Below are 10,222 nucleotides of genomic sequence, written 5' to 3'. Positions count from 1 at the left end.
GCAGGATCACCATCGAAGGACCATGATGGTATTATTTCCTGCTCATATCCAAGATCGCCATGGATGTGACCCATGATGATCGGAGTGCCTCGAGATGCGCGGAGCAGGTAATCGCTTATTTTATCTTATTTGACGCCAGGAAATTATTCTGGGGTTTATAGCAGTTCTTGCTTGCATTGTAACCGCTGGCTGAAAAGCTCGACTAGGATCATATCGGTAGAGGAAGCAGCAGTAGTAGTAATAGTAGTAGTAAAACAACGGATTCTAATAACCGAGTGAGTCTGTATCGTGTTGTCGAGGATGGTAGTAATTAGTTTGATTAACCTGGCTAATGGATGTACCATTTGCGTTTTACTGTTTCCATCCATGCTTCTCATGGCAGGGAAATTACCATGCTCCCAGACATGAGTAGCACCATCTCTATGTATCGTATCAATCATCAGTATATAGTATATGTATGTATATGTAATCGCCCTCTGATGTTGCAACTGGTATTACCATTATGTATTTGGTGTTTACCTGAAAAAGAATCTGCTGTCTGTTTCAACTTGCATGCACTGAGTCAGACCTTGGCCAAGCACTGATAACTGCTCCCTGCCTCCATAAATAGACTTGCGTTTTGGTTGCCCGCGGTTACCGCAGCAAGGCAGCATATAAGATGTGTCACCTTCCATTCACCTCACCTCATCTCACCTAGCTAGCAACAGAGACCAAATCTCTGCATCTTGCGGCGAGCTTTCTTTCACCAGAAGCGGGGGGCGATGGAGCCGATGGCGATCATGACGGTTACCGGCGGCGTGCTCGGGCCGGTCTTCGTGCTGCTGTCGCGGATCCAGCCGGTCGTCGACTTCTTCCGGCGGCTCTGCGACTGTCTCCGCCACCCTAGCCGCCGCCCCGCCAGGCCGGTCGTAGCGCCGTGGAAACGTCAGGCTGCACAGGAGTGATATTTTTCTATGGAATTTTCTGTTCTAACAGAAAGAGAGAGATAGGTGTTCACTGTGGATGGATGGATGATTGAGCCATATGCAGTATGTACGTGACTGCATGTTCTTGTTTTACCGGGTGTACGTATATATACATATGCTTATTATGGAAACAAAATTAATATTCCTACTATCAGCTTGTACAAACAAATTACGGAAACAGTTTGTCTAATTCACATCTAGATGTTTTTTAAGGATGTCACATCTAACCTCCCACAAGTATATAATGCATCAACAAGAAATAAAAAAAAACTAGGACAAAAAAAATAGACCACAAACAGAGTGAAAATCAGCTTAGATGTGGCATAACTATATCACATCTAGATGTGTCCTAGACAGACCCTTACGAAAATGTTCTTCCTGAGAATCTTGATCTTGAGGTTAATGATTTAGTTAGCACACCTGTGAGTGCTTCTTTCTGTAAGCCAGTGGGCACTGCTAATGCTTGCAGAAGAACACCCACCGTACTGACTAAGACCAAGACTTGTGGCTTATCTCACCCTTTTAAAATTGCTTAGTTATGATAGGTCTAATTTGGAATATTAGGGGCCTTGGACAACCTGGGGAAATTCAGTGCCTATGTGATACTATTGCCAAAACTAACCCTGACTTTATTGGGTTCCAAGAAACTAAAAGAGAAGTTATTGCTGAGGGTTTCCTCAAAACTATTGACAAATTTAATGACTATGCTTGGCACTTTTTACCTGCTGATAATACTACTGGTGGGATCCTTTTGGGCTTTAAAGAAAATGTTTTTGAGATTATTGGTTTTATTAACCAAAGATTTTCTATTGTAGCTACTATCAAAAATAAGACTGATGGATTTATTTGGCAGATGGTGTTGGTTTATGGTTCTGCTTACTTAGAATTTAAGATGGATTTTATAGCCGAGTTGCATGATACTTTGAATGTTGCTTCTTATCCTATTATGGTGTGTGGGGATTTCAATTTAGTTAGAAATGAAACTGAGAAAAGCAGTGGGCATGTTAATCAACAAACTACCTTCCTCTTTAATGACTGGGTCAATAGATGGGCCCTGATGGAAATTTCTATTTCTAATAGAGTCTTCACCTGGTCTAATAATCAGAGCTCTCCAATTTTTGCTGTCCTTGATAGAGTGTTCACTTCTGTGGACTGGGATGCTCATTTTCCCTTTTCTACCTTGACTGCTCTTCCCGGGGTTGGGAGTGATCACACACCTTTAGTACTTGATACTGGTGCTAGGGCTCCAACTAACCCCAAACCATTCAGGTTTGAGAAATGGTGGTTAGCCCAACCTGGGTTCCACCAGGTGGTTACAGAAGCTTGGAATTCCGTGGCCTCCTCTAAGTCTTCTGCTGACAATTGGATGATTAAAGCTAAAGTGCTTAGGAAAAAATCAAGGGTTGGAACATTAACAGAGAAGCTGCTTTAAAAAAAAAGAAAAAGGCACTCCTTATGGAGTTTGATGCCCTTGATGTCCTCTCTGAATCTCAACAGCTTTCTGCGGATGATTCCGAGAGGATGAAAAATGTCAAACAAGAGCTTGATGATATTTGGAAAAAAGAAGAGACTGCCTTATGGCAGAGATCGAGGGACGGGAAAATCTTAGAGGGGGATAGGAACAATGCCTATTTTCAGGCTCTTGCTAACCATGGACATAGAAAGAACCATATTACTGAACTGAACAGCCCAGGGGGGTGGTTACTTCCACCAAAGATATGCTTGATGTGGCTACTTCCTTTTATAAGGAGTTGTTTGCTTTTGAACCTAGACCTGACATTCATTTAGATGCTGATTTCTGGGAGGTGGATGAAATGGTTTGTGATGAGGAAAGAGAAGCCCTAGAGTAGGGATGGCAATTTTATCCATGGATCTGGATACCCAAGGATACCCGACCCGGTTGGGCAAGGGTATGGAGCACATTTCTGCCCATGGGTCCGTGGATATGGATACCCACGAACAGCCGGGTTGGGCATGGTTATAGTTTGTGCTCCATGGATATCCAATGGATACTTGTATGACATGTGGGGCCATATGCCGTGACAGTAGAAAGAGCAAATCAAAGGGAAATGGCAAGAAATATGCAACTTGTGCCATGAGCCATATGCTGCAGAATCAACCTCTGGTATGTCACACTTAAGGACTCATCGTATTACTTGTCGCCTAATTATGCATGTAGCTTATGTTGTCATTTGTGAGTGAATGATGACGAGTTAATTTGATCTTTGGAAAGGCTTCATGCTGACTTTTCTATGCCCATGGAGCTGCATGGGTATGTGGGTATCCAGCGGGTTTGGGCATGGGCACAAGTTGTGCCCATGGATAATTTGGTGGATGGGCTGAGGGTAGGAAGATGGGTCATGGGTTGGATTTGGACCAGCTCCACCCGCCCCAAACCCGACCCATTGCCATCCCTACCCTAGAGAGATCTTTTTCTGAAGATGAAATCAAACAAGCTATAATGAGTTCTTTTGCCAGTGGTGCTCCTGGCCCTGATGGCCTTTCTTTTTTATTCTACCAAACTTTCTGGGATTTAATTAAAGAGGATTTTATGTGGATGGTTAGAGATTTTGAGATTGGTGTTCTAGATATGTATAAGCTGAACTATGCCATCATTACCCTCATTCCTAAAGTTCCTATGGCTAGAGATATGAAAAACTTTAGACCTATTAGTTTAAGCAATTGTGCTGTTAAAATTTTCTCCAAGGCCATGACCACTAGGGTCTCCCCTTTGTGTGACAAACTTATTTCATCTAACCAAACTGCCTTTATTAAAGGTAGGTTCATTTTGGAAAGTGTGGCTATGGCTCATGAGGTCATTCATGAGATTCATAGGTCTGGTTCCAGTGGTTTAATCCTTAAGCTAGACTATGAGAAAGCCTATGATAGAGTAAGTTGGGATTTTCTGAAGGAAATGCTTCTTTCTAGAGGCTTTGGCAGTAAATGGGTGGGGTGGGTGATGTCTACTATTCACCAGGGGACATTCCAGGTCAGAATTAATGACACCAATGGCCCTCAATTTGCTGGTGGTAAAGGTTTAAAACAAGGCGACCCCCATTCACCCCTGCTGTTTAATTTGGTGGCTGATGTTTTTTCTAAAATGCCGCAGAAAGCTGTTAATAATAACTTGATATGTGGGCTTCTGCCTAATGCAATTCCTGGGGGAGTGGTCAGCCTGCAATATGCTGACGACACTATCCTGTTCCTTGACAATTCTGTAGAGTGTGCCAAGAACCTGAAGTGGATATTAACTTGCTTTGAGAAACTTTCTGGTTTGAAAATTAACTTTCACAAAAGTGACCTACATACTATCAATGTACCTGATCAAATGGCTAAGGAATTTGCTCAGGTGTTTTGCTGTCAGCTGGGGGATTTCCCCTTTAAGTACTTAGGTGTGCCTCTGCACTTTAAAAAACTTAGAAAAGAAGACTTGCAACCCATTATAGACAGGATTATCAAGAATATAGCTGGGTGGTTGGGGAGATTTCTCTCTTGTAGAGGCAAACTGATCTTGCTTACTACCTACATTGCTAGTATCCCTACCTATCTGATGTCTATTGTTAAATTTCCTAAATGGGCCATTGACATGATTACTTCTCAGATGTCCCATTTTTTCTGGGGGAATGTGGGAGATACTCATAAATATCATCTTGCTAGCTGGGGCCTGATCTCCAGGAGGAAGGATTATGGTGGTTTGGGGGTACCCAATCTTAGGGATTTCAATATGGTCCTCCTGGCTTCCTGGGGAAAAAGATTTTTTGATGATAGAGCTAGTGACTGGAAAAAGATTCTGGCTTACAAATATAATGTTGATAACCCAAACCTCTTTAGTACTAGAACTACCACGGGATCCCCATTCATGAAAAGCTTATCCTGGGCTTTGACAGCAGCTAAAAACTTCTATAGGTGGATCCCTAGAGATGGTAAGACAATTGCCTTTTGGCATGACACGTGGATTGGGGATTGTTCCCTGAAAACTGCCTTTTGGGACTTGTTTGAAATCTGTCAACAACAAGAAGCTACTCTGGCTCAAGTGTGGGTTGGGGGTGAACTCCAACTAACCTTTAGGAGATGTGTGAATGGAGAAACTCTATCCAGATGGAGTGATCTTGTTAATCTAGTGAAACAAGTTGTTTTATCTGATTCACCAGATCAGCCTGTTTGGCGGCTGGAACCATCTGGTAAATATTCCATCAAGTCTTTTTACAAACTTATTAACTTTGGAGGGATCACTTCTGAGATGAGAGATGATATATGGAAAATTAAAGTCCCCCCTAATATTCATGTCTTCCTTTGGTTGATCTATTACAATAAGAGCCTGACCAGAGACAACTTAGCCAAACGTAGACATGTAGAGGATAAGACTTGTGTCTTCTGTGAGGAATTAGAAACTATCCAACATCTGTTTTTTAACTGCATTGTTGCCAGGCAGGTTTGGGAACTGTTAGCTGAATGCTTTAAGATTAGTGTACCTGACTCTTTTACTGTGTTATCCTCCTTCTGGAGGAAACGAAAACAATGTGAAGCTTTGAATATATCTGCTACTGCTGCCTTGTGGAGCTTATGGCGTTTGCGAAATGATTTTGTTTTTCAGGGGCGAAGATGGCAAAGTATACGCTGTGTTTTGAATCTGTTGGGGGCAACGACCAGGCAGTGGAAAATCCTATGCTTAGAAAATCAGGGTGTGCTTCTCCTTCGGTGTTTAAAGCTGCTGGACTATCAAAGAGGGGAATTGCTTAGAATCGCCTGGAGCTGAATGGGATAAAAAGAGCACCCTGGACCCATAGTTGGGGCACGTATGACTAGTTGTCTAGGGCTAGCATATGTGTTTTTACTGGCTATGCATCCATTCGTGAGACTTGTGTTGGAAAACACCAACTGTAATAGGGATAGTTGTTTGAACCCTGCTCATGTTCTCGTCTGTGACAGCTACTCATTGGCTGTTGCCGAGCGCTGCTTAACAGTCTGTGTGTGTTGGTTTGCCTTGGCTTTCAATAAAAAGTTGGGGCGGGGGGAAACCCCTCTCATTTAAAAAAACAAATTACGGAAACACTGACAAATCTGACACTTTTCATGACAGTTTATATTGGCGCGATGATGGCAAATTTAGTTTACAAGCACGACAATTTTCTAACAAAATAAAATAAAATAATAAACTCAGGCAAATTTGCCATGTTTGTCCTTTAAACTTCCTTGAAGAACATGATTTGCCATGGTAAAAAAACCTGACATCGGATTTATAGTGGAGTCCACAAATTAAGTACTATGAAAAAAAGCAATAACCATCTGAAAGAAAATGTTGGAATAATCGGGTGTTCTAAAGCAAGTACTTATGAAAATGGGTGTTAGACAACCCGTGATATCATATGATATCATATGAAAACTAGCATTCGGTGAAAACCGGTGAAGACCAGGGTATATGGCACCATGAAGATATACCACTTTCGTTAAGAGACAAACACAGAGAGGGGAGGACGACGACCAGGCAGCGCCAGCGGCGAACTGAACTAGGCGGTACTAGCAATGTCGAATAGCGACATTGCACATTCTGAGAATGTCACTTAACAACATTTTAAGTTACAAAATATATGTAATGTGATGCATTTTAGGTCACTATAGTTGTTAACTAATATATAGTATTTCCTCTGTAAATGAATATAAGACATTTTAACTCACTACTTTAATGATTGAAAACATTTTATATTAATTTATAGGGAGAGTAGTTGGTAATTATCATGCTGATACATGTTTTTGGTTAGATTAAATACATCTTAAATTGCCCCATAGATTTGAAGGAAATGACAGAAAAAGAAGAAGGCAGCCGTTTGGCAACACTGTATTTACACACATGCCTAACCAGCGTCACTTCATATGATGGATGACGGTCGATGATACGGCGAATCTACTAGAGTTAGTCTTAGGCAATACTACTTAGAGCATCTACCCTTGTTGTTCCGCTCTGTCCATGTCTGACGGACGGCTGAGCCCCTCGAACTGGAGATGCGGTCGCCAGCGAGGTAGAGTAGAACATGGGACACTGGTCGGCTCACGGGACTCGAGTCACCGTCGTCTCCCATGGCCTGCTCTTCCTCATGGAGTCCGTGCCATGCACATCGCTGATGGATGTGAGGTCGATGATGGATATGTTGTGGTCGGAGCCGGCCATATCCACCACGACGCGTTGCGGTGCCAGGGGTTGTCGGGCACCATACGCGATGCCGGAGAGTGCGACTCCGCCTCGCCAACGTCCACCGCGAGGGCTTTCGCAGCGTCCCGCGCCCGCTGCCTCGCACGGCAGGCACGCCGTGCCATATTTGCGTCAAACGAGGCCCAATCATTCGCCTCTGCCTCGGTGCGCCAACAAAGCGGCTGTGCATCCGCCATGGCGTTCTAACGCCAGACACCGGACCGCCTTCGGTGAGTCAGTGGCGACACGCCTCACACCGAATCCATGCTCCATCTGGGTGGACGCAATGAATTCCCGTCGGATGGAGTCTGACCGCTGTCGTAGGGCGACTCCTCCCGGGAGCAGCGGAGCGTAAAGCAGACGGCCATCTCCTCATCAGGGCCACATGTCACGAGCTCCGGATCAACGGATCAGGAGGTGTAGGACTTGGATCCGCTGCCCGCCATGCAAGAGTAGGTGGAAGATTGCCGGACGGGAGCTTGTGGACGGAGGGGAGTGAACTGGAGAGGTGGAGTGGAATACGGCTAGGGTTTTGTCCGGAGTGCAGATATGATCCAATTTATATGGAGTCATGTGGGCCAGAGTGGGCCACATCCGATGTGTTGGACTGTATGGGGGTCCCATATCCGCCCCACATATGAACTCGATATGGGGTTATCGGTCAGTCCGGACGATTGGGCCGGATATGGGGCATCAGATTGGCTGCCTGGCAAGGGGGGGGAGGGGGGACCAGCAGGGGCTACGGCTCCCCCCAACATGCAGAATATTTTTGAAGATATACTCTGCATGGAGTATATGTAAAGAGCTATGTGGCTGCTTGTACATCCCTCTCCCGAACAGCATTTTGACAAACTAGAGTATAGCGTTGCTCACAGACGATCCCACTGAATGATGTGGTGAAAAGTGCAACACAGACACGAGTTACACTTCCCTGTGCCTCCTTTTTATTCCTGCAGTTTCTCTTCTCTCTCCCATCGCCAAAAAAAATGTAGTACGAGGCTAAATACACAAGGACAAGGCAAAATCTGGTGTGGTGGTGTTGTAGTTTCCTCTAAAAAAAATCTGGCGTTGTAATTTATAAATAACTATTGGTTAATTCGTTTTTAAAATAATTTTAAAAGTTCACACCGGCATTTTATTCAACTTAAAACCTACAAAAATCAGTTATTGCTGGATTAAATAGAAAGAAATGTATATGCAGTTCAATTGATGATTGTTAGTTCATCATCATCTAATTGCATATTTTGCTTCCATGGTATCTATGTGACGTATTTATGTTACCAATACTTTCTCAGTAACAATAGTGCATATTTCGCTATACATACGCGCAGCTCATTCAAATATATTTTCCCAAAAAAAAAATCCATACATCTTGTTGAACTTCAGAGTTTGCTCAATGTTCGGCCCCCCTTGTGCATAATTCCTGGCTCCGCCGTTGCTACCTGGGCATTCAGACGGATATGGGTCCGGTTGTAAACACTCTTGGCAAGTTGGACGGAAAGTCAGACCGAGCAGGAGAGGGATCGTGGATGGTGGATAATCAATCTTCTTTTTTACTAGGTGTACTACGTATATACATGTGGATGTTATTCGAAAGATCTACCAGAATAATTTTCTGAAATATTAACACCACGCCAATCTCCTGCTCCATATAATACAGCATCTCGATAAGATCCATCTATTTTTGTACGTAGAGAAACATTAACAATCTTGCCGCAGTTCACTCGTCCCAAAATAAGTATCTCAAACTTAATGCAACTTTGTATAAAGTTAATATAAAGTTGAGAGACTTATTATTTTAGGACGAAGGGTGTAGATCGACCCCTCTCGTGTCATTACGTACTATCAGAAACGTGCATCGATCAAGAAGCCACGAACTCACAGCTTTGCCCATCATCAGCTATGGCGCATGTTCCATCAAAGAGTAGTGACCCAGAGAGCGCCACCAAAGAAGATGTTCCATCCCAAACCCTCAATGATCTCATATTCTCACTCCCCACGATTCAAAGGGTGGTTGCAACCACCGATCCAATACAAGAAGTACTGGTTCAGGCCGCACATACTCAAAGGGATCCTGTTGGTTCAAGATAGGAGTACCTTCAACAGCCGCCCCGACGACATCATCCTCGCCACAAAGTCCAAATGTGGCACTGCGTGGCTCAAGGCTCTCGCCTTCACCATCGCCAACCGCTCCCACTACAGCTTTGCCAACCACCCCCTCCTCACTCGCAATCCTCAACACGTCATGCCTTTCATCGAGATTCTTGGTGCCGGCATTGATCATACTGCCATCGAGGGACACCCTTCTCCAAGGCTTCTCGCCACATACATTCTAGTGTCATTACACCCCCCATTGGACGAGGGTTGTCGAATTGTGTACCTGTGTCGGGATCCCAAGGATGCATTGGTGTCAAGGCTGCACTTTAAAAATAAGGCTTATGATGGCTTCAACTTTGTCGATGGACAAGGCTTTCAGTGAGTTCCGCGATGGCCCTATGGCCCCTTCTGGGATCACTGCCTCGAGTACTGGAAGGAGAGCCTAGCCAGACCTAGCAATGTCCTTTTCTTGAAGTATGAAGATATTACGACAGATCCGATGGAAGTCGTGAGGAAGCTAGCGAAATTCCTTGGGGTCCCGCTGACCGAAGAGGAGGAGATCTCTGGTGTTACCCGAGAGGTGATGAGGCTGTGCAGCTTTGAGATGCTTACTAGCGTAAAGGTTAACAAGGCACGTGGCGTTGCTCACGGAAACAATGTGTACCTCGACAATTCTTTGTTTTTCAGGAAAGGAAAAGTCGGAGACTGTAGCGACCAGACCTCAACCAGTCTGATCTCTGTGCATTAGTGTCATCCTTGGATCAGTAATGCTGACACACACAGTACTTGAAGGATTTATAACAGAGTAGCAATCACACACTTATTACATCAAATGTCTCAAAAGAGAACTTATTACAATAAATATGGCTTAAGGCCATCTAATAACGATAACAGCGGAAGGTTTGAAAGATAAGTGAGTCCATCAACTCCAACGGCATCACTGAGTATAGAACCACGACCTAAAGGCACCTTA

General features: G+C 44.0%; 1 pseudogene; it reads left to right on the top strand.

Moving 5' to 3' along the window:
- Positions 1–9,054: 9,054 nt before the first annotated feature.
- LOC125531394 lies at positions 9,055–9,956 on the top strand (annotated as a pseudogene).
- The last annotated feature ends 266 nt before the right edge of the window (positions 9,957–10,222 follow it).

The sequence above is a fragment of the Triticum urartu genome, unplaced genomic scaffold (genome assembly GCF_003073215.2).
Source record: "Triticum urartu cultivar G1812 unplaced genomic scaffold, Tu2.1 TuUngrouped_contig_7011, whole genome shotgun sequence".
In the NCBI taxonomy this organism is placed as follows: domain Eukaryota; kingdom Viridiplantae; phylum Streptophyta; class Magnoliopsida; order Poales; family Poaceae; genus Triticum; species Triticum urartu.
This window is presented reverse-complemented; position numbering and strand designations above follow the sequence as displayed.